At 28.2% G+C, this 27,046-nt stretch overlaps 1 protein-coding gene across 1 annotated transcript in view; it reads left to right on the top strand.

Annotated features, from left to right (window-relative positions):
* Nucleotides 1-4,999: 4,999 nt before the first annotated feature.
* Nucleotides 5,000-27,046, top strand: part of LOC100163707 (semaphorin-1A) — a 184,347-nt gene continuing 162,300 nt past the window's right edge. The window contains exon 1 of the mRNA XM_008186929.3: nucleotides 5,000-5,215. The gene's annotated coding sequence lies outside the window, so the exon portion shown is untranslated. The remainder of the gene's footprint in view (nucleotides 5,216-27,046) is intronic.

Raw genomic sequence — 27,046 nt, 5'->3', positions numbered from 1 at the left:
AGATTCTGAACGGAGCGAAATTTCGGGATTGGTAAATTCCGTCCCAATTAAGGACCTTACTCGGTAAATTGGATCTCGGAAAAAAAGGTAATAGGTAAAAATAGATAAAATGTAAATTGAGTTCCATAAATAAAATGTTAGTAAATTCATTCGAATACTTTTAATATATTGGTAAATATCTTCAAATTATAAGTCAAATTTTATAATAATTATATTATATCTTATATATTATAGTATTTTATATTATATAATTATATTATGTCCTAAATAAATATATGTTATAAAATATTTTGTTCTCGGTATAAATTATATAGATAAAAAAATCATAGGTTTGACACAAATTAAAATTGGTATAAATTGTTTAAATGGTAATAATTAAAATATATGTGTTTGTTATAATATTATGTTCTTGATAAAAACTTAAATGATCGGGCGGAACAGGTAGGTAAGAGGGACCCAACTTACCTACTACATTTTTTTTACTCGGGACTCTACTTACCGGTTTCAAAATGTACCCAATTTATCTCGAGCCCAATAAACTAGCCCACGAAATTTAAAATGATGTGTGTTTTTTTGTTTTTATATTTTTATGTCCGTGTACACAAGAATTAGTCGAAATAATGCTTCGATTTGAAACTTGTCTAGTATCTTTTCTGTTGGGAAAGTGAATCTAATAATAATAATTTATTTGAACTCAATCCTTATAACATTAAACATAGTACAACTATACATACTACATAGAATTTACAAGAGTTGATTATGCTTCTATTTAAATTCAGAGTTTGTGCCGAGAAGAGGGTTATTGGTAGTTATTCATTTATACAACAATCAAAATATAATAGTTACAAAATATATAAGAAGAAAATGATAAAAAAAAAATACAATTTATACAGATACTAAAATGCTAGTAACTAAAAATAACAAGAGTGTAAATTAAAAATTAATATAAAATAGAAGAAAAATAAAAAAAGGAAAGTAGTACCTACTTAAGAAAATGTTAAAGATAACGACAAATAACAGTCGATTCATTCATGGTGCTGTGTATCAAATTAATAATATATAATAATTCACCATCGTGCAAATAGTGTCTAAGTGAAATTTGAACTTTGTTAGGAAACAACAATTGAATATTAACAATGGTCTAGAACTTCACAAGTTCGTTCGATTTTAATAATTTTTGTCTTAAAAAATCCACGAGAAAGTAAAGAGTGTTTACCTTGAATTATCCAATTTTATATTTTATTATAACTAGCAGAATAGTTGAAAAATAAAAAAGTTAGATGAATAAATGACTAACTGACTTCTTGTTCACTTGACCAAATTAAGAAATGACTTACTGACTTACTCAAATCACCTGGTCAAAAAATATAAAAATATAATTATTAGAAAAATATACTGGTAAAATACTGATAATGGGATTTCATTTCATTTCTCAAGGTGTATTTAATACACCTGGTTATTTCCTGATATTATCATTTATTTTATTAATAAAGGAAAATAACAGTGTGTCCATGTGGATACATTTTTCACCAACATCGTATTGTAACAAAACTGTTCAAGAGCACTGGTCATATTTTAATATTATATAAAAACTGATCAATTATCACTTGGACAATTTTTCAACGTAGAAAAAAATAATTTAAGCACTTAGTAAAAATACAGTAGTCTCTAACTTGGTATATTTTTAGAAATTTTCACTTGGTCGGTTTTTCTATAGTAGAAGGAGGACTATGGGAACTATTTGGTTATATTGTTGCACTTTGTCACTTTTTGCACTTGGACACTTTTTGCACGATATGGTGACGTAATGTCTCTCTGCCATGAGATTTTTTTAAATTTTTGTTTTAAACAGTCTCTTATTATGAATTAATCTAATTTCTACAGGTAGTTCATTGAATATAGATATAGCTTTAAATTGGTAATAGTTTTGATAGGCAGTAGTATTTAATTTAGAAACCTTGAGACAATCCTTTTTTCTTCCTTCAGAAATAATACTAATACAGTGATTTTCTTAATTATACATATCAGAATGGAGTTGGAGTAAAGAAGAGCATACATATGGTTGTTTCAAATTAAAAACTTAAAAAATGTCAAACAATTCCAAGGTATGTTGTTATTCATTCTGTTGTACTTTTTTGATGTAATTCTTACTAATATTCGGTGTCTAATAGATGGATACCCCATACGACTATACCATAAGATAAAACTAACAGTACTAGTGCAAAATATAAATGTATGCTAATACATCCATTTTTTTATTATGTATACAGAACATATTATTTTTACGTTCAAAATATAAAAACTCTTGTTATACTTTTAAAAGTTTAAGGGGGGGGAGTCAATTCACATAAATATTAAAATATATACATAGGGTATTGTATTTAATTTGAATTTAAATTGTTTTGAATTTGTAGATTCTAAATTATATTTGTAAATTAATTTGTGTAGATTGTAGAACATGACATTTTTAGAAATAAATAGTCGAAAAGGCAATTAAATTGTTAAAAGGGATAAAGACGACTTATATTATAGTCTATTTATGTGAATGTGCGACCCTAGAAGCCTTAATCCGGCTTTGTAGTAATATACTAATATATGAGTGAATAACAGAGTTTTGGCTTATCTTAAGGATAATATTATACTATAGGCATTATTAATTATATTATTGGTTATTTTTATATTATGTTTATTATTTTTGCGCTGTAATTAGTAATTATTACGAAATTGAATCATTTTATTTATAATACTATTACTGCAATGACTTTAGATTGTCACGGACATAGTATGTCGGCTGCAAATAAATAATTTAATAAGTATATCTATAACCTATGTTTCTATTGGAAGTTGATTTATAATTTATCAATTTTTTTTTAAAACCCAAACACAATAATATAACAGTGATTCCGATATAGGCGTAGGGAGAATAATTTGTATGGTGAGAGGGGGTCGGGGGAGGCTATAGCCTATAATGTTTCGGGTACACAAAATATATTCTAAAAATATTTACGGGTTGGGGGAGGGGCTATAGTATCAACCCCCGACCATTCTACGTCAATGGATTTAGACATAGGTATAATAAATAGATTATTTATAATAATTTAATACATTGGGTAGTTTAGTATAACAAAGTATCGGATAAATTTACTTAAAGTATTTAGAGGTCCCTATAGGTAGCTGGTATTTATAGTTTCGGGTTTATTACGATTTAAAGATATTATGTGTGTTAACAAGATAGTACAGTGACGTACGCAGGATTTTTCTATTGGTGTTGGGGGGGGAGGGGGGGGGCTTAACATTTAATTCAAATTTAATTTTTATATTGTCTAGTCTAACAATTTCAGACGTTTATTTGAAGTATTTAAAAATTACGTATTTATACGACTTAAACTTCTCAACTTTTCTGGTAGAATGGCTTTGAACATAAACTTCGATGGATGTTTTTGGAAGCAAATTGGATCTAGTTGATACTTTTGGAAGTTCAAAATTGAAAATTCTCAGTACTTTTTAAAATAATTGGGGGAAAAAAAAATAAATGAAAATTTGTTAAGATCGTTTGGTAACCTTGGTTAGACCGTCCTCACTTGGATTGTTTTTGATTTGGAAGTTTTTTTTTTAAATGTCAATAAAAATTATTTGTCTGGTCAAAAAGCTTAAAAAATTATTACATAAGATGTATTTGTAGTTCAATAAGTACTTAAAAATATTAAATTTGTGTAGCTAAGGCTTGAAAATTTAATACAAGGTCTTTTATACAAGTACATATGAAGTAGTTCATAATTTTTCCAAATATTAGTGATAATTTTAAGAAAGTTGATATGCAAATACAATGTTTTTGCAAAAATCAATTCATTCTGGTAAGATGTATATGAATTTAAGTTTTGCCTACTAGTTGACAGTTGAAGCTTGATAAATATTTTTAAAAAAACTAATAATAATAAGGTCAATGGATGGGCTTCAGTCCGTTAGCCCCTCTCCCCCCTGCGTACGCAACTGGGATAGTACATCAGACATATACCTATTACCTATATATATATATCTGTATATATCTATTGTGCGTATATAATATCATATTTTCAGACATGCATTAATTTCCACTCGTATTTATATTATTCTCCTCGAGATGTAGATGTTTAATAAATATACTATACTACTAATATAGTCGTTATTGTATCATGTATTCGTGTTATCGTTGCTATCTGCATAATATTATATTATTTAACTCCATATGTTAATTTATTGAACTGTTGTTTGCGAGTCTCACACTCCTACAAACGTGTTTATACCAACTGCATAATAATATGTATTATGGGGGTCGTACAACGACCAGCTCTTGATTTTATTTTCCATAAAATAATTATTTGAGCGTGGCCCAGCCGAAGTCGCCTTGTCGCGTGACCAGCGACGCGTTCCCCGTAGACGTCAAGAGTAGTATGATGATTATAATCACGCGATAATTTGGAAATAATAACCATGTATTATGCTATTATACATATTTTAGCATTATGGTCAGGTTTTATTCTAAGGACTTTTCCTCATTGCCCTATAAGGTAGGTTCTAGCCAGTAGCCACTATAGCCAGGATTACCTATGTCAATTAGATATGTCAATATGATTTATATAAAACAAATAGCTGATATTTATGTAATTATTACTAATTAACATTATTTTGATATTATTATAAAGGGAGTGATTGCGAAAATGTCGTAATGTAAATAGAATTCGCGATTAGTTTGTTGCAACTGCACATTCGTCAAGTCGACCATGATTGTACTTTCGGTAGATAATATAATATTTCCCGTCGCTCACATAATATTCTGACCTGAATAGCGAATGCTGAGACGCATTCATGGTGCATTGCATTGCATTTCGCCCGCAATGCGTGTGACGTCGCCGCGGGCGCGCACGGTTATTCAGGAAAATACCGTGCACCGGGCCGCACTGGGTGGTCGACTGTGCCGCTAATCAATAATGTTGTGCCAATGATGGACAGAACCACGGAACAGATGATGTAAATAAACGGCCGGCGTGTTTTGACGAGTTTTTGTGTCTACGGTCGTCGGTCGCGGTCGCCTCCGCCAGCTGCTGCAGTCGTTTGCGTTGTTCGTTCCGTGTACCGTTCGTCCGTTGTATCGCTCGTGCCGACGCTCCATACTCACACACTGATTAACGGTATCAACGCCAGCGACAATCATAACAATAACAAAAATAACGTTATGGTGAGTGTAGTTGTTGTATACCACGACCCGCTACTTGTTATCGAACAACACGCGCGGGCCCGATGGGTTTTGTTAATTTGTTTTAATAATAATAATTATACTATCGTCGCCGACTTTACTTTAGTTTTTACTCTTTAGTAATGTCGTTGACCGTAGTGTGTGATAATGATATTATTAATTATTATAATACCTATTAATGTTATCATTTGGGCAGGGGACATAAAAATTGCATAATATTAATTGTTATGTGCAATCCAAATAAAAGTCCAGCTATACATTTTATGGAAACAAATTTTTTTATGTAAACGAAAAAGTCAAAGTTGTAGTTTTATGTTAATTTGTGTTAAATTTATAGGAATATTTCGCCTTTTGACAAATATTATTTAGATTTATTTTTGATTCTTGAGGCATATTTCTTTTATTAGTACTATGCACATTTTTTTATTCAAAGGACGTTTATGAAATCGATTGTCAAACCATTCTTAAACCGTTTGACTAAAATTTGAAAGCCTCTACGCATTTCCACAGTGCTGGCGCGGCGGGTCGATTGAGTATTTGAATGTACACAAATCGTCTATTTATAGTCAATCAAGTCGTCGTTCTATTTTTACGTCATTGTTATTAATTTAGATTTAGAATATTCTGTATTTAGTTGGGTTGCTAGAAAAACAATTTTAACGCACAATTTTGGGTTTTGAGGCTACACAAAATTGAGTCCTCTGCGCTGATTATTATTGTCTCCGTTGTCGCTGTGGACATATTTCGTTTCGTCAGTCGACAACCACATAATGCTGTTGTACACGATTTACGGAGGTGGCTGATTTGCCACCTGGACATGCGAAGATTTCGATAGAAAAAAAGCTAATTTTTCAGCCCGTCCACGACGGTATCCGATCATACTATGATATTATGTTGTCATACGAGTTTGTTTCGTTTTCCAACCGACATTAATCATCCCTGTATAATTATCATTATACAGTAACATGTTTACCGTAAACAGTTTACGGGACGATATCCGATACCCTCCGATCGACGGTTTCCTGTTTTTGTATCCTCATCCGTCGAGGTATTATATTTTAAATTTTAATTGATATTATAATACATTTTGTCGCACTGTGAGTGTTGTAGGTATTATAGTGGTGGCGTGCCGAACGATTGTTAGACTTGAGGCAAATCAAAAAAATGAACCCATCTATCAAAAATATGGATTTTTGTGTTCTAGGCACGAATAATTTTTTTTACAGCACAAAACGACATTGTTATATTACCTATATTTATTTTTTGTATTTTCGACATTTTCCTATCAGTCACCCGCTCATTTTAGACTCGAGGAGTTGAGGCAATTGCCACGAAAATACCTTTTTCGGCACGCCAGTGCTGTATAATACTATAATATGCAGTGAAACTTCCACATTACGAGTTCTCATGGGGAACAAAAACAATTCGTATTATAGAGAATTTCGTTAAATAGAATTCAATAAATTTGGTTTCAGATTTGAGTCTCAAAAATATTTCGTTAAATAGAAATTTTTGTTAAATGGAAATTCGTTGTATGGAAGTTTCACTGTAATATGTACCTACAGGCTAGTATTAAACGTGTGTGGTAACTTTGACTATAATATTATTATAGATATATCATATATAAGATCAAAACGAACCGAGAATAAGCATCCCGATTCCCGGTTAATTTTGTTTAACTTTCAGTGGAGATATTTTACTCTGGATGTTCGATTGGTAACCGCGGTGGTGTAACCTACCACATTACCCGTCTATTGTGTTCCGAGGTCTCTCCGGGTTTTCCGTATGAATTAATATTGGAACAATTTTCGTATTTTACATGGTAAAGGGTAGGTATAACATTTGATTGCATAATATTCTTTGCACAAAATATATTCATTCTGAAGCATTATGATAATGCATACATTGTATCAATAATGCATTGAAATTTATATTTAGAATGACAACGTATCTTTATCCGGCACGGAAAGTGGATATCTGGATGTATTTTACAGAGACACCTGTGTATTTTCCTTCCGCTGTGTAGGTAATTTATTCAAAGTTTGCTGTCTACAAAGGGTTTTACTTGTGAACTCTATGAATAAATAATCGCATTTATAAACATTGTTGCTGTGCAACTTCTATCCAGTGCATCAAAAGGGACCAGAGAATTAGGAAGTAATATTTGGTTATTACTTATTTTATTAAAACGTGGAGACCGAATTACCCACCTTGGTATACTATTAAAATGCATATTTTTAATAAAATATTCAAATATATATAATATTATTTACAAATTATAGTTAGGTACAAGGTTAATAAAAATGTGATAGGCTTATAAATATTCCGTGACACTGAAATGTATTACTTATATTATAGTTGGAGGAGAAGTTTTTAAAAACCGGTTTAAAAGACTGTTTTTATCGAGGTTTTTATATACCTAAAGGGTGAGAATGGGTGAGATACCTCTGTAAGAATTTCTATAACGTATACAATATTATGACATCATGTAATAAAAATGTTTGAAATGTTATCTTGAACGTTTTGGAATACAGTGTGATAATATCATGATCCATAAAAATTGTATCAAATTCAAATATCTGTTGTTTAATGTCTGGTTTCCAAAGTTTATTGATTACGTTACAGTCTTATAATGTTTATGTTGGGTTTAATATTTATTTTTGGTTCATAGTTGTAGTCTGTATATTATATGTACATAAGTAAATATTTTTCGAATATTTTGTTATTTTATTTTGTAACTATGAATTTTATTTTGTAATTTATTTTATTGATATCAGTATTTTTTTTGTATTTCCATATTGAAAATAATACGTATTTTGAATACCTACATAATTATGATATTTATCGGGTATGCTTTAAGTGTATTTATTAACGCCTGTTTAATTTACAATTATAAATATTTACCAAACAAATTAACAAAATATATTTATACCTAATTTTTAATATTTTGTGATATGAAATTATGAATCATTATCAATACCTAATCATTATTAATATAGCTGTTATTTACACAAAATAAATATATTACGTAACAATATAAAATATTTAGATATATTGTGTTGTACAGAATACAGAAATTATTATTGTTTTATATTTACATTTAGACAGATTTCTAAAGTTTTAAAATTATTAGGTGTTTCATATTAAATAACAGTATAGTAATATAATATTATTTACCAATAGTTTTTTCCATATAATTAAGTAGGTACAAATGTACAATGTTCAATTATATAATCAGTCTAAATTTTATAATAAATATTATAAATACATATGTCATATATAACTACAGTATAAATATTACTAAGTACAAATAGATAAATAGGGTACCTAAGTTTGCTATTAAAAACTAACTTAAAAAAAAATTAAATCATTGATATAACATTTTAAATTTCTTATTATAGTTATCTACTTTGTTTTGTGATACTGATAATTTGTGATATTAAGTAAACAAGGGACTAATAAAAGTACCTTCCTGTATAATATCAAGGTTTAGATTAATATGATATTTTTCAAGGATGATGAATTTAATATTGTGTCCATGTTTATATTTTTTCATTCAATACACAATTATATACATCATTGAAATACGATATATTGTTTATATATTTGTTTACGATACATAGTGTATATTTCAGAGTAGGTGTAATGTTAAAAATATAAAATATGTATTAAAATGGGTTTATTGAAAATTAAAATATATAAACCGTTTCTAGATTAAACTTGAATGTCAAGTTTTTTAGACATTGACGAGGAGGTTAAGTAAAAATACTTAAAAATTTGTGTGTAGCTTATTATTGAATTGAAAGTTGGTAAGGTAATTTAATTTATATAATATAATATATAAAAGTTAGATTATTCTGCGAGATATTCGAGAAAACAGAGTATAAAAGTATAAAAAGTAATAAAATATCATAATTTTTTTAAGACATTTTTTCTAGATTTCTTTTGATATACTTCACATAAGTTTAAGATCTACAGACTACAAATTGAACTTATTAATACAAGGTTATTCTCATAATATTATATCCTTTGCTTTTGAATTAAGGGGATTGGAAGCTTTAATTGTCCTTCTTTGCCTGACACACTTGCAACATGAGAATTTAGATAAACCGGAATGATCTAGTTAAGCGATAAGAATTCTGAAAACAGATTTGAATTTATCGTAAAGTTTACATTGTATCGACCCTCTCACATTTTTAATTTTTTTTTTTAAGATTTTAATTTCTCTTAAAATTTAAATATGACAATTTTTTAATTTATACTTTTTTGTTCGCTTTTTTTTATAATATAATATTTAGAATTTTGAGAGATACCTATATAGTATTAAGAAATGTAGGAAATTCAATTTCTGTTTGCTAATTAACTACTAATCAAAATTTTGTTTTTAGTATGTTTATCGCTTTACTAGATCAATCAGACATCGGTATGATGGAACAAACTCACGTCTAAATTCCCATATGTCCCGCGTATGTTTTGAGACATGGACGGATCACACTTCCGGTCCCTTAAAATATACACGTAACTAAACAACGCGCTGGCTTGAGCATAGCGAGACGATTTCCCAAAACTCGATACTTAGGTTCTGTTTCTTGACTGTGATTTGTATAGGCAAGCATATGTTATAATGAAATATTATTAGGGAATATTATAAAAAAATATTGCATTAACTTTTATGAATAATTCATAATATAGGAATTTAGGAATAAAAGTAAAGTAAACGAATTTATTATTGGCTGTGGTACCTAAGTAAGAATGCTCTTGAAATTTAATGACGAAATAAAAATACAAATTCAATAGAGTATCTTTTATCATTCAGTTTTGTAAATTACGTTAATATTAAACTAATTTTGAAAGAAAAGGAGCCTGTAACAAAACATTTGCCTTTTGTTCACGTATAATCTACATTACATTTTTTTCCGTACATCTGTGTGTTGAATCAATTTATGTTTTTTATTTGGTAGTACCTAAGATAATAATAAACCAAACATTTTGGTCAAAATAATTTTATATTTATATAGGTAACCTACTAGTGAGTTAATTATAGGCTGGTTAACAGTTAATAGAAATATTCACAATTATATTGATTTTATATATTTAATATTATTTTAAATACTTCACAAATATTTTTATTCCACTTCTTAGTAGGTACCTACTGTTATTTTTTTCTAGTGCAGGAAATTCATATTATCAGCGTATAAGCTGAATATTCCCGCATTATTGCTAAATAATAATATTATTACTATCTCATATTCTCAACAAGCACAGTTGCTATTATCTTGTCGTTACCGTCTCGTCTAGTCATGTGTTATGAGTTTTTATATTATGATCACCCGTTTATACGCTTCACCACAATTTAAAGCCCTTCAGGGACGTTATTTGTTAACATACAATTGGTATACGGTTATTGTAATCAGATTATAGCTTGTATTATTCCGCGGGAGCCGGGAACATAGCATTAAAGCCTAAATATGGTTTTTTTTATAACGCAGGTTGTTTCACTGTTTTTAAACTTTTTTAAGTGATGGAGCCTATGAAAACTTTATACTTTATTACCCGTCCATCTATATAGTAACATTCTGGAGTTTGGACATCATACAAAGAACACCTTGTACCCTGTAATGTGCACTCTGCCAAACACATTAATATTTTAATACAACAAATTATATCTACTTACAATTTTATATTTATTTTATGAATATTTTTTAAGATTGAATTTTGCTGTCACACTATCACTTATTATTATGAAATATTGACAACTTAAAATACAGTTTAATCGATAATCATTGTAGGTAGTTTTTATCAAAGTATTAACTGTGCGTAAAAATGAGAAAAAATGGGTAATACAAACAATATGCATATTCAACTATTTTAAACTATACAATAGTATATTATACAAAAGTTAGTCAACGGTGTTTACCGTTAAGTTTATATCTACGATATTATGAGTATTCGAAAATGTCTCAAACTTAATTTTAACTTTTCAATTATAAATGTTTGAGTATCTTTAATTTGTATTGTTTTATGTAGAATGGTATAATTTATTTAAATATTAAAGCTAGTTTGATAATTTAAATTTAAGTTTATAATTTTTTATTGTTTGATTTAAAATAGTTTTATCATAATATACATTTATATTTAAAGGTAGGTATAAGGTATATAATAGGTAAATATAATAGGAATTTATGGTTTCGATTCTACATAATATATATGATGCTAATATATTTTTCAATTTAAAGTGGTAGGGTACTAGGATAGTATAGATTTCATTATCCAGTATTCCAGTGAACCTCCCAGGGGCACTAAATACATAGTTTAATTATTACACTAAATTATACAAAATTGTATTACATAAAATTATATTTTCTATGGATAGTACCTACCTATACGATTCTAAATCAAACTATTAATGTATATTGTATAATTAATAACGAGACAGTTTTCGGCAGTTGTTAGTAAGTAGCCAGTATGTACCTACGATAAGATATGCCTTATCGGTACCTAAAGTTATAATAATTTTTAATTTTTTTAGTTATCCATATAAAATCATATAATTAATAATAGTACCAATAAATACAACTCGTGTAGTTCTGGGCGTTCATTAAATTATTTATAGCTGCAGTTCAGTTGTGTTTCAGTACATGTTAGATATTCATTTTGACGTCTTAACGGGGAGGTTTTTTTTTGATTAAAAAATATGCATAAGATTAAAAGTTTGTGAAAAACGGTTTTTGTTGTATATCCTACTAAATAATTTAACGATTTCCACTGTATATACGTTTCCGGAGTAATTTTTATCATGTTATTTTTCGTATAATTTAAAACGGTTAAAACAATAGTGTTATTGTTATTATTGTTAATTTTTTTTTATCGGACGCGCACACAACGAGTGCGGTTACATGTGTATACGCGCGTAAAAACAGCGTCCGTCGGTCGACGCGGAAAACAAAGGACGACGACGCGATTGGTGGTGGAAGCGGGTTGGGTTAGTGGGTCGGTGAACGCTATTCGTGGCTGGAGGGGGGGGGTGGTGGGTCGGGTTTTACTTTTTGCATGACATTATTATCCCTTGGCCACGGAACGGCGTTACGTTTTTTTTTCCGATTCGGATGTCGTTTAATATTCGTAAAATATTATTACCAAATAATTATATCGTTCGGACTTAAACGCGACGATAAAACCACGTCCGCGCGGCACTTGCGCGGACGACGGACGACGGTTGTGCTAGTCCCCGGTCCGACGTTGTATTATTATTATTATACAAATTAAAACCGATTACAATACGTCGCTTAACTCGCTATGCGTATACCGATTTATGGGCTTTAATGCGTATCGTCGCCGCGCCCCAACTTCAGCGGGTGTGCTGGCTGGCGGGCGGGCGGTCATGTCGGCAGCACGTGTCCGACCGAATGACGCATGCGCTCAGTGCGGGCTATTGATCCTCTCGGGCGCGCGCCGTCATCCTCTCCGCCCGTATTGCGGTCAACTCTCCGGGGCGGCGGTGGCGGTCACCCCGCTCCTCACCCCGCGACAATTCCCGTATCACCCATTTCCGCGTCTCTCACTCGCTCGCTCGCTCGCTCTCTTCATCCGTTTCCTCTGCCGCTGTTCTGTCGTCATCGTCGTCGTCGTCGTCGTCGCTGCCGCCGCCGCCACCACCACCGCCGCCACGACGGCCGTTCTGTCCAGCCACCGCTGTTCTCGGGTGTCTGTTTCGTCGGCGACTGTTCGCCGCCGCACGTGTCGTCGTCGTCGTGCCCGCGCCGCCCAAACATCGCGCTGCGCCTACGACGACGTTGGCGTAGCATTGTGTCGACGGTTTGAAAAACAATAAAAAAAAAAATTTAACCTCATATACATATTATACCATTTAAGACTGGCGCTACGAAATGCGACCATGCCGATGACAAGCGGCCAGAATAGATACCCTCACGAGATCATAATATTATTATACCAACTATATTATGTTTAGTTTTATGTTTTTTTTTTTTTATTACTTTTTCTATTGTGACGGTGTATAACATAAAAATAGACAAATAACTGATTTTAAAAAACAATGTTGATCACGAATATTATAAAGATCTATAGCAAGTTTGTGTCTCGGTACTAAGGTCGATTCCCCCTTGCTCGGTACTATATAAGAGATACGATATGACATAATAATTTATTGACAAAAATAGAGACAGAAGTAAGAATATTTAATTATATTTATTTATATTACATATTTTACAGTACTACTAAATAAATATTAATAAAATGCATAAAGTATGGCCCAATAATTATCACTACTGAGCACAGGTGTAAATAGGGGGGCTTTAGGGGCTACCCACCAAAAAAATGTTCATAGCCCCCTCAAACATTTCTTAATTGTTGTTTTAAGCTTATTCAATATTATTAAAGTAAGATTTTAGCCCCCCCCCCCAAAAAAAAAAAAATCTCAAATACCATTTGCGCCTATGCCACTGAGGTATTATTTAATAATATAACAAAATATTACAATATTACAATATAATATAATATGTCATAATATGATTTTTCTTATATTCAATTGCAATGTAAATGTTCGCACTACATCTATATAATATGTTGAGCTTATAATGAATACCCACAAAACATATTATACATGCAGAGATCGTGATCTTCGGCTCGTTTTAATTATGCTCACGGTGTTCATCTATTGGATGTGCTTAGGTGTGGACGTGCCTTTACCTTACGTCCTTACGTACGCGTGTGTAATTTTTCAATTTTAGAAAACGAAATCATTAGATTTTCCATCGTTTGTCGTAGTGAAAAATTTTACTTATCGCTTCATAAGATAGAACTATATAGTTGTATAGTTATATATATATATAATATATATAAGTATAGGTTTACAGTTTTTAATTGTTTCGTTTCAACCTTAAAAAATTACAAATCGCAAGCGATTGTTATATTAAATAGTTTCATAAAATTGTTTTAACTTCAATATATCTTTACATAATATATTCAATATTGGTTACATGTATAGGTCTTGATCATAGCTGGTGGGCAATTTAAAACAGATAGAACTTTTTAGGGTTAAAGTGTTTGCTTTTTTGGGATTAGATAACACGTGAAACCTCGGGTTCTAAGGCAGTTTCTGTTGCGTTCCAAATTCAATACTTTTTAAAAACTTTAAGACGATACACCTATTTTCTACACATTATTTATTGTAATACCTAGTTCCTATATAGGCATATCATCAATAGAAGTTATTTAATATAATCTCAGCTAAATCAGATTCGATATTTTTTTGTATAAGCGTTGCAAGCGTTTATATATTATAATTTAGACTTACTGCCGATGAAATTACTTGAATTACTTATTCAAGGATATTAATAAATTTTGAGCGATGAATGTATTGGTATTTTTTTATTTTTCAATGATACGAATACCTAATTTTATTTTTAGTAGACACGTCTATTAGGCTGGTAAAAAAGCTTCAAAAGTTTTATTTAGCTGTTTTTTTATATCTGCAACCTTATCTATATAGTTGTTATTTTTAAGAAGTAGTTTTCGATTTTCTTAGTTGGTTCCCCGAAGAAAATCTACCAAAAGTAAACTGTGAAAAACTTAACTGAAAAACTCTCACAAGTCAGAATCGTTTTTTAATTTAATGATTTATCATTGCTTTTAGAAACGTAAAGCAATAATAATTATTATACAAGAGGCTTGTTATGGGCTGAATGAAGCGAGACGAGTGCTCGATACATATAGTCATTGAATCTTTTTAATACATTAATATTTATGCAATTCGTGATATTTATATCGTCTTTGTGTGTAAAATGTATATACCTACATATATACCTATTACATTCACATTGTATTTTTAATTTTTACATTATTTTTATTGTTTCATCATATTGCTTCCGTGTAGAACTGTGTTGATGCATGATAAATTATAATATTACTTCATAAGTTTTTTGTTTATTTGATGTATCGGTTCATTATCTTGAGCACATCACGCTCAAGCGTTTAAACATATACCTATACAGTATACATATTATGGGTGGCTATAGGCAAACTTTTTCTTTTGTCACTTCATTTAATCCGAGCCCGACGTTACCATATAGGATCCAGTTCGAATACTCTTCCGGTTGGGTTAGGTTACCAAACAAAAACTGGTCAGAGGAATAGATATTCTCTGGAATATATTTCGTATCTATTATAGTATAATTAATTTGAACATTAAACGATTAAACATAGGTCATAGGATATTATAATACATGATCATAAAACAATACAGTAGTTAATTTGAATTATATTATAGCAATACATAGATATTTCAATACCAAATGATAAAATAGATTCAAATTGTTGAACAATCAAAATATATAATCCTGTTTAAACTCGGTATTGCATTATTAAGTATAAACTACCTACTTAATTACAAACTTATGCCTCAAAAATTATTCCAAGAAATTCAGATTTTATTGTTTATTATTTATTTTTTTATAGGATTAACAGTTATTGAACTATAATTATATGTATTTGACAGTTTCTTTTCAACGATACAATTTTTATATAATATACTTTTTTTATTAGATGATTTATTAATTTTTAAATAAAATGTATCGAATGTGTTGATATTTTCTTTATTTCTGCATATTATGCCTAATATAATATATAAGATGTAGCTGTACAATATACAACTAATAATGTAGATCTCAAATATATTTTTGTAAAATTTAATTTATTCTTATGACTAGTTGATTGATTCAATAGATAAGTAGTTTTTAAGATAATAATAATATATTTTGTATTATACATTGTGTAATTGTTATGGTAGTCGTATATTTTTATTCTTATATTTATTTTCAGGTACAACATTTTTGTAAATAAAATCAAATATAATATATTGATGTCCATCTAACAAGTATTATATATACCTATATGTTGTACGAGCCAAACCTATATAATTATATAACTATTGTATTAAAAATTATCTACGAGTATAATATATTATAGTAATGTAATTATCGTATTGGTGTCGAGGGATCAATAAATTCATCAATTCGTTTAATTTCGCGGATGAGAAATCTGTTGTAAAAGGCGTGTCTATGGACATTTTATCCAGTCTAAAGGGAGAGTCGTTTTCATAATAACTATTAAGGGACGATGGTAAACACAGGTCATTGTTTCGTCACGACGTGTAAACATTGTAGGTAGGTATTGTTTTTATTCAATATACGGTGTGGCGAGGTGGGTGGACATAATAATAAGCCTGATCATGGATAATAATGTGTTTTAGTTAGGTCGATTAAATCGTATCGCACGATTATTCATTAGAAAACGGTTTTATTGGTGATTTAAAATTAGATATTTATACTTAGGTACTCTAGTTAAAATTAGTATAGCATGTAATTACTAATCGAATACCTGTGTTAATATTGTGAAATATTTTTCCTATACGTATTCAGTATATATTATTTTATATTATATCTATTGTATAGTGAATAGAAAATATACATTTTTTACAACTGTTATTTTTTATAATGTAGTTTTTGTGACTTCTATTGCGTATGAAAAACCAATGAGAGTAATGAAATATTATGAACATTTTTGTAGACATCTCAGCAAGTATGGTTCTAAATTATTGTAAGCCCAGCTTAGTATAGATTTTTGAATATTAAAATGTACCTACCTATCACTTGTACTAGGCACCTACATTATTATATACCGTGGTGAGCGGATTAAAACTAATACTCAAAGCCCAGTTTTTGTAAGTCCAGACGTGATTTTTGTTACTATATTTGTTATAACTATGTATACTTTTATTATGGTCAGATAAGAACTAGTCCGAAACTAATATTGGCTGTTTGCATGGCGTGTGCAAACGTGAATGAATAATTGTGTTGGAAGTTAAAAGAGCAAAAGTATTAATACTGGATAATTAAAAAGTTTTCTTTTTCGTTCAAAACGCTGATAGCAGGTCGGTGCAAGGGGAACGGACGAAATATTTCATAAAACATTTTACACCATCATCCGGCTTTGCGGGGCGTATACTTTCTAACAAAAGTTTTGCAGTTCTAAACCTGGCCTCCCTACTTTTCAGTTGCCTTTATCAGTGCACAGAAAATACCGGCGAGACCTGTGAGCGTAGGCTAATTGGACGTGTTTAACCAAACTGCTATGGCATTATTAATGTGAACTGTGCCAAAGCTATAAAGTACATATGTGCATTACGCGCAGAATTGTTGTTGACCAAAGTTTGAGAATCAAAGACACTTTCCCAATGTATATTTGAAGTTATAACTTATAACGAATACCGGAACACGTGTAGATCTCGTATTTCGATATTGAAGGATTAGAATCTATACTTATCAGACTGAGTGATAACTAAACAACGTAGTGTCTTAATGAAAACTCAAAAAATATTATTTTCAAAACGATTCTATTATTATTATACCTAATTTTATATTTATATTGGCTTTATCAACATACTTTAAATCAAGCCTTTTTATACATTTTGTAAACTAGTTTAGTATCTAGTTATATTTATTTAAATTAAGTTGTTGGTGTAACCTTTTTTGCGATTTATTATCTTCATTGTTATCAGTGCCGCAAATAGGCTTTGTGGGCCCCTAGTGCAAATTTTATTGTGTGGGCCCTCTTAAAGGCATTTTGTGTTTTGGGAGCCCCACTTAAGTGGAAAGGAGGCCCATTTGGGGTGCTACGCACCCTCAGCCCCCCGCTAGTTGCGGCACTGATTGTTATCATATTTTGTGGCGTCAAAATCGATCTTCTTATTTTATTTATTTCATGTGTCTTTAAGGTTGATTTAGAATACATTATTATTTATTACGTTAATTACATTATTAACTACCCTGGCCTTTTAAATACACTTCTTTAAAAAATTCTTATTTTTGAGTTTAATATGTATCATAAGAAGTTACTTTATATACATTGAATATAAGTAATAAGTACATTGAAATTAAATATTAAGAATATCTACGTAGAGCCGCAATGAGATGGATAACATCATTGGAAAATTGAGTTATAGGTTATCTTATAGTTTACTTCACTTTTAGTGTTGGTTCATTTTTAGTCAAATTAGTAGTTATACCAAAAGTACTAATTATTTCTAATATGTATGCGATTTGTCATAATAAAAAGATAATACAGACATTTACCTTTTTTAAGATTTGTTTATTGTTGTTTTTGGTTATTTTACTAACCTAACTGCCTACTAAATTCGTATTAATTGTTGTTATAAGTAAATTTTTGAATGGATAATGTGCGATTTGCGTACCTTATAAAAAACTTTAATGACTGTAATAGTGTAACAAGATTTTTTAATAATATAGACTGTAAAATAAGATAATAACATCATACTATGATGTTAGATTATATTTTATTTGAGACAGTTTTGATGATGATTAACTGTGGTAAATTATATCGTATATTATACGCGGATACACATGACGTGCTTTATAGCTATACAACGTATACAATATATATATATATTTTTAAATTCATAAATAACCTAGCACAAGTCATTTTTAGGTTTGAAAATAAGCTTAAACTTTTTCAAATAGACTTAAGATCAAATAATTTTAAGCACTTTCTGTTCTTTGAAAAAAAATTAAGCCAGTTTTATAAAAATAGTAACAAAAATGAACTGTGAAGATAATATACTTAAACTTGAGAATTTCACAGCTGAATTTGTAGATCCAATTCATGATTTAAAATTACTTTATAGAAAATATTTTTTTAGTTAATGTAATTGAAAATGGATTACCGATATCAAATTTTATTGCAATGGATATCAATAGTAATTAGGTACCATCTATATAAACTAAACTCTTTTAACTATTCGAAGACTAGAGCAGTTCTAAATCAGTTAAATGTAAACAATTTTTATTACTATTTAAAATAATCGGTAAAACCAATAAAAAATAATTAAAAACTGGAATTTTACCGTTTAAATTGTTTTTAATAATATCGATATTGTTTTGTTATTTAATTCAAAAATAAATAACAATATAGAGACTTTTATATTAACATTTTCTAAACTCGGAATAATTTTAGAAATATTTTGGCTCTTTTTGTGCTATTTATAGACATTTAAAATTTTAATATCAATAAACTACATATTATAATATAATACTATTTTCGATTTTTGTATAATCTAATGTTGGTTTACCTTTTTTATGGACATTTAATGTAAAAGCCTAGCGTAAACCTAAATAATTTATTTATTATGACTAAAAATGTTGATTTCATTATAAACGTATAACAACGATGTTCGTTGTTTTGTTTTAATTAAAATACCTAATATTAATCGTAGGAACTTCAAACATTCCATTGTTATTTGATTTATTATTTTCTATTCACAATACATTTTTAAAAAATATTTTTACTTATTTTAGGTAGATACCTATACATTTAATAATATAAGTACATTGTTTTATTATTTTATATATTGTGAATAATAAATTGTTCAATAAGGTATGGATATTTTTATAATCAGCTTAACATTGAGACGTGAGACGCAGTTAATACCTCTGCAATTATTAACAATAATTATTACCTGTTGGATATACTTAAAAAAAATTGTGTTTTCCGCTATGAGATAATTGTAATACATTTCGTCGATATCGTCTTTGACATTTTATAGTTTGCTCATAATAAATGTAAGGACTCTTTTGGTCATTGTTAAGAACACCTCATTAAAAATTCATCGTGATGTCTATGTTCTATCTGAAATCCTCGGAATCATTAGTGATTAAAAGTTTAATACGAGTATGTGCGATAGAAAATAATAAAAAAAATTAAAGCTCAAACTAATAGGTATAAAATAAAGTGGGATGTGTGATAACGAACAGAAACGATACTGAACGCCATTTAGAGTGGTTGGGATTTGGAAAATACTATTGTCCACAAACAATCAATATAATAAAAACTTATTTTCACTAATATTTTCTCCTAATAGGCCAGTATTATTGTGTTGGCAGTTGATAGGTACGCATATTTGGATTGAAGTAAAATATATTTATATTTTTGATTTATTTTATTATGAGCTTTTTTATTATATTCAATACATTTTTAAATTGTATAAATTATGTTTGAAGTGTATATGGCTTATTAAATACATTTTACTTTGTTATAAGTTATGACTATATAGGGATTGTAAAATGTAGCTTTCTCAACAGAAAATTATTTTTTTTACATTTTTTCCTTTTTTATTTTATTTTAAACTATATTTTTTAGATATTTTTAAGATTTTATGGTAAATTGAATTCACAGTTCGGGTTATAATACATAATGTAAATAATTTAATCAATAGTTAACGAATATATTTATTTGAAAATATTTTTATATTATATATTTTACTCTAACTATTTTAACTCTAACCTAACACGTTATTCAAATTGTATGTTTGTAATATTTGAATTACAAATTTGAAGTGTACGTAATAATGATTTACCTACCTATAGTTATAGATGTCCACAAATTGATTACGTTATTAAGTTGTTTACGTGCGTGTAGCCTAATATTTTACTTCATATCTACTTATTTTTATAATTAGATTTTTTATAACACTTGCCACTTATAGTAAACGATTGAACAAAATATATCACATAATGATACTTAACCTAATGCTTTATATTATAAAATAATTTTTTTATAATATAATATGTTTTACATTTTCGCTGTTAAAAGCTTCGTATTATCAGACGTGATCAATAATATTTTTCATTTGTATTGAAATTAACTTTGATTATGCATACTTCTATAGTCAAGTGAATCCATGAATCAATCGATTTTAGTTTTATATTGAGAGTACGGCTGATTTGTATAACATATTTTATAGTTTCGTTCCCTTCACACATGTTTAATTTTTATGTAACCAGTAAAAGCAATATTATGTTTTGATAATATCATCTGTTCTATTGATTTTAGTTTTAAATTACTGTTGTCTATTATTCGTTACATTGTAAGCTTATGAACCATTTAAGAATTACATAAATAGTGCTTAGCAAATATTCTGTTAACACTTTTTTGTACAAGCAATTATTTGTAATATTTGTAATAATAATATAAATATACTATAATATGAATTTCATTCATCATTGGCAGACCATGTGGTTCATAACTAATGAAACAGGTAGTGGTAGTAGAGACAAATCGGTTATTGAAGTTATTTGATAAATGGTTTTTTTTTCAATGTTATGTTTTATACTTTTAAAGTTGAACAAATATTATAATGTATTAATAATACTAAAATAATTTAATTTGTAATAAATTATTAAAGTGAAATAAATAGAATGCTTTTATGTTTAATGGTTTGCGATTTCATATAGACATAAAAATTATTTATTGATCGTAAAGAAAGATTTATGTTTATATTTGTATGTTGTATATTGTTGAGTGATGATTCAGTTATTTTTTTAAAACAATATATTATTGTCTTTTGAATTTTGACCTAATTATTATTAAAATAAATTAATATATTACCTATTCTATTTGTTATAACTTATACGATTATTTCTGATTCCGACAGAAGTATGTATTTGATGTTCATAATTCCTTGGGTTTAACACTGGTTTGTTTCATGTTTGTCAGGAATAGTATTAATTTATTTTTAATTTATAGATCAAGAATTATTTATATTACATTTTGACTACATATAAAATAGTATAACCTGAATAATTTCGGAATAAATTAATAAGCATAATATATTATTCTAAAATGTGTGGCATGTGCATCTATATTATTATATATTTTAGTATTAATAAAAAAATCAGCTAGGACAATATACCAGATGTGGGCACTCGTTGCTCTTTGTTAGATTAGGAAATATAATATGAGAAATAGGTACCTACTGCTTTGTTGTATTTCCATTTTCCACTGTATAGAGTTTAATGTTATAATTCGAGTAAAATAACTTAAGCATTATCTAATTAAATAAAGATTTACATAGTATGTCAGTTTTTTCAATAGTTTCTAAAGTTAATTTTCATAATTTTAAAGCAAACAAAAATAAATAAATTAATTAAATAAGTAGGTACATAAAATATTAATTCTCAAACTTTCGTATAAAATAAAAAAGTAAACAATTGCCATAGGTACGATTATGTATGATTGATTTTACTCTATATTAACATAAAACCCACCAAAATTGATAAGTTTTTCCCAGTTTTATTTTATTTATCTATTTATGTCGAATGTCTGTATGGTGTGTACTGTGTACCGTTCTCTTTATAATTTAAAGAAACAATTATTTGGGACACGAAAAAAGTTTGAAGTAAAAATAAATAATTATAAACTTTTTAGTTCAAGTATAATAATTTTATTGAAAGTTCATAACATCTTCATAAAAATCAATCATTTAAATTTTTATTACACATAGAAATACCTAGGTATCTATATTATTTTAAATATGATAAATTTTGATTGTTGAAAATTTTTATTTGATCTAAAAGTAATACAGTAAATACCTACAATAGTAATTTATATTATTATTATTAACTATTAAAAATAAAATATACGATCGATATTAAGAAACATTTTGAATTAATCCAGTGAGAGTTTAAATGATTGGAATGTCTACAAAACAGAATGATATAACTTAATTTAATTCATTGTTCTTGAACGTTTAATTAGAATATTTGCGATCGGAACGATATAATTGTATGTTAACTAAAAATACAACAGGAAATATACTGTGTCTAAAACGAAAGGATTATTTGACTGGATCAGTTTGGTTCCAGAAAAAAATATAATCATGAGAATATTAAATTATTAAATGACCGGCCATATTCGATTAGAACCAAACATGAAATAATCTAAATATTTAGTATAATAACGTTGGTAAACTTATAACTTATAAGTATATTGAACTCATTATTTCTTATGTGCATATTATTATTATGATAATTTTGATTTAGTGATTTGTTGGGTTGTTCACTTTTATTCTGTTTACTATATTAACGGATTTTATGTTGATTTTAACAGCTATTGTGATGATTATGAAGGAATACCCACACATTTACAGTATAATGACTGTGTGTCAGTGTTTTTCTGTGCTTGAAAATGTCGAAAGCGCACATTAAACTTTAAGAAAAACATTTGGGAAAAACGATTTCTGGTTATGGGGACTACTCTCCAGTCATCGTTACAACTTTAACACCCGTTGTTTGTTATTAAATAGGGATGGGTGGGATTGGAACTGAAGAGAAAAATCGCGAAAAGCAAGTAGTAATTTTTATCCATTACTTTTGACAATAAATGGTTTGTAGGTTTTTCTTTCTTTTTATCACTATAATATACTATATATTCGTAATAAAAAAACATGTCAGAAAGATGGAAGCATAAACAATATTTTATAGTCAAATACACTAACACCGATAAGACCTTGTAATAAATTCGTTATTATCATATTTTGTTTCGAAAATAATTGAAAATAATCTATTATGTATTCTCCGAAATAATACAATTTAAACATGTAATAATGCTAATATAGTTGTTGATACGGAATATAAAATATTTTTCAGAACAAAATTCTTTTTAAATTATTACAAAAGCTATAACTTAAATAAATAAAGTAAATATTTTTGTTCGTATAGTTCAAACTACAAAAATAATGATTTATGTTTTATTTATAGAATACAGATTATGAACAAAATATATTTGGATAGACTGTCTCACTTTTTTAAACTATAGATATTTCCTAAATATTTTTTTTTCTTAATAGTTTTTTTCAAAAACTGACGTGATTTAATGATTTAATCATATTTTAAAAATTAGTTGTGTAAAATAACTTTTCTAAAATGTTTACATGGTTTATTCCTGTATTAATTTTTATTTAAAAGTGATTATGTTAGATTAGATTATACGCGTTAATTTCATGCAAATGATAAATAATCATTTTTAAGAAATTACGTCTGTTCCATATATATATATGACTACATTAACTATGATATGTTATTGGTGTTATCTAGTGGCATATTTATTTTGGTCGTAAAAAAGTTAATGTAGCAATGATATAATATTAATACAATTTTTTTTGTCATCTAATATGTCGTATTTTAGCTTAGGAAATAATATTGACACTTATTTACTAGAACATATAGATATTGCAATTGAATCGCCAATTAATTTTTTTTTAAATTTAAGTTATAGCTTCTGGGACAAGATCTATTAGCTTTATTCTATTGGTTAAGATGATTCGATACCGTGATTTTTTGTTTTTGTCTAACACACGTGTGACATAGTATTTTAGATGTGTTTTTTGCCAAACATACCAATTGATCTAATGAAGCGATAAGAATTCTAATAACAGATTGAATTTGTTGTTAAGTCTACTTGAAATAAACTTTCTCAGAAAATTAAAATACAACAATTATTTTTACAAAACACGGATAGTGTTTTTATTACATTCTAATTATTATACCTATGCAGTATGCTACGTAATTAAGGTGTTCGTACTTCAGATTGTAGACGACTAGCATCTATATTAGTTTTTAAATGAGGTTTTACTTTAGACGACCAGACGACCAGCCCCTACAGTATACAGATTATTAAATTTTTGTAGAGCTTATTTGTTGAATTTTTTATCTGAACATTTAAATTATGAAGTAGGTAATCTGTTTAATAATTTAAATATTTACATTTCTCTTTTTATTTGATGAAATACTATCAACTATTGTATTTTAAAATTTAGAAGTTGTATTATTTAAAAAGCTATATAGGTATATCCAAAGATATTGAATAATGAATAAATAATTATACATTTTTGTTGATATATATTTAAAAATGAGAATTAAATACGGAGTTAATGTATGCATAATATGACTTGAAAAAATTATTTACGCATTAAAAACTATATAGGGTAAATTAAAAAACCTAAATTTTAAAAGTTTTCTGTTCGTAGTTCATTATTTAATGGTTGTCATCAAAGTAAAATTATACATTTTATCAAATTAAAAGTATAACCATTTCTCGTAATTCAAAATGTTTTGAAAATTATAGTTAAAATAATGTGTTTTGTTATACCTAATTTCAGTAATTTGTAATAATAACTCTTGAGATAAATTTGAAATAATATATCAGAGATTTGTTTAAAATAATAATAGGAATAAAAAAGTTTTCAAAATGTTATATTATATAATTATATACAATAAGTAAAAAGGGTTTTTACTATAAAATTCATGTTAACACGGTCTGTTATTTTTCGTGTTTTTAGTATTTCGAACCTACATACCTAATTGTTAAATTTTAAATATTATGCTTTCTTTCAATTTATCTTTCGTGTCGAATTTGTAATTTATATACTCGGGCCGTCGTTAGAGCGCTTCTGGGCGGCGACTAAAATTAGTCCGTTCTCGCGCATTCCCGTGTATTTACGGCGGCAAGTAGTGGTAGAGTGGGAGAAATACCGCGGAGCTCAATCAGTTGGATGCGCGAAAGAGTAGCGCTCTTAGAGCGGCCCAACTATAGTGAAATAATTTAAACGTTTTGGAACTTTTTATTCCCTTTTTTTTCTACAAACAATCTAAAATTCTAAAATAAAGACAATCAATATCAAGCCCTGCCCTGCCCCATTCTTTTCTATAACTAGTAATAATTGAAACACTATTTTATTTTAGATTCTGAGTGGAACGATGAATGTATTGATTTTACAACGATGTGTGTTTTTTTAAAATTTTTTTTTTTATGTCTGTGTACACGATAAGTAGTCGAAATAATGCTTCGATTATCAACTTCAGTATCTTGTTCGATTGGAAAGTGAATATCGTTGGTGCATCGGGGAGGTCAAAATTTCAAATTCCCAGTAATTTTCAAAAGCACCGTGAAAAACAAAAGAAAAATTAAGGAAAAACGGGAATTTTTACGCAAAATCGATTTTTCACAAAATTAAATTTGGTTTTTGGTGTAACTTTACAAAAAATGACCGTAGATACATGAAATTTTGACTGAATGTTTATATTAGCATTTTCTATACACCATAACATTTTCAAAATATTTTGACTTATTTTGAGCTCTTTACGGACATTGTCAGTTTTCATTTTTTTTTAGTTATCAATAAAATTTTATTTGTTGATTAAAAAAGCTTGAAAATTTAATAAAAGGCTCTTGGTATATTGTTTCAAAAGCAGATGAAAAATATTAAAAATCCTTAGTCACAGTTTTTTAGATTCTGAGTGAAACGATGAATGTATTGATTTTACAATGATGTGTGTTTTTTTATTTTTTTTATTTTTTTATTATTTTTTATTTTTTTTGTGTCTGTGTACACGATAAGTAGTCGAAATAATGCTACGATTTTCAACTTCAGTATCTTGTTCGATCAGAAAGTGAATATCGTTGGTGCATTGGGGAGGTCAAAATTTAAATTTCCCAGTGGTTTTCAAAAGCGCCGGGAAAAACAAAAGAAAAATTAAGGAAAAACGGCAATTTTTACGCAAAATCGATTTTTCACAAAATTGAATTTGGTTTTTGGTGTAACTTTAAAAAAAATGACCGTAGATACATGAAATTTTGACTGAATGTTTATCTTAGCATCTTCTATACACCATAACATTTTCAAAATATTTTGATGTATTTTGAGCTCTTTACGGACATTTTTATTTTCCATTTTTTTTTAGTTTTTTTTCTAAAAATATCAATAAAATTTTATTTGTTGGATAAAAAAGCTTGAAAATTTAATAGAAGCTCCTAGTATATTGTTTCAAAGGCAGATGAAAAATATTAAAAATCGTTAGTCACAGTTTTTTTTTTTAAGCATTTAAAGTTCAAAAAATGACAAATATGGAAAAATCACGAAAATTTGCAAATTATTTCGAGTTATAA

Source organism: Acyrthosiphon pisum, chromosome A1 (genome assembly GCF_005508785.2).
Source record: "Acyrthosiphon pisum isolate AL4f chromosome A1, pea_aphid_22Mar2018_4r6ur, whole genome shotgun sequence".
Lineage (NCBI taxonomy): Eukaryota > Metazoa > Arthropoda > Insecta > Hemiptera > Aphididae > Acyrthosiphon > Acyrthosiphon pisum.
This window is presented reverse-complemented; position numbering and strand designations above follow the sequence as displayed.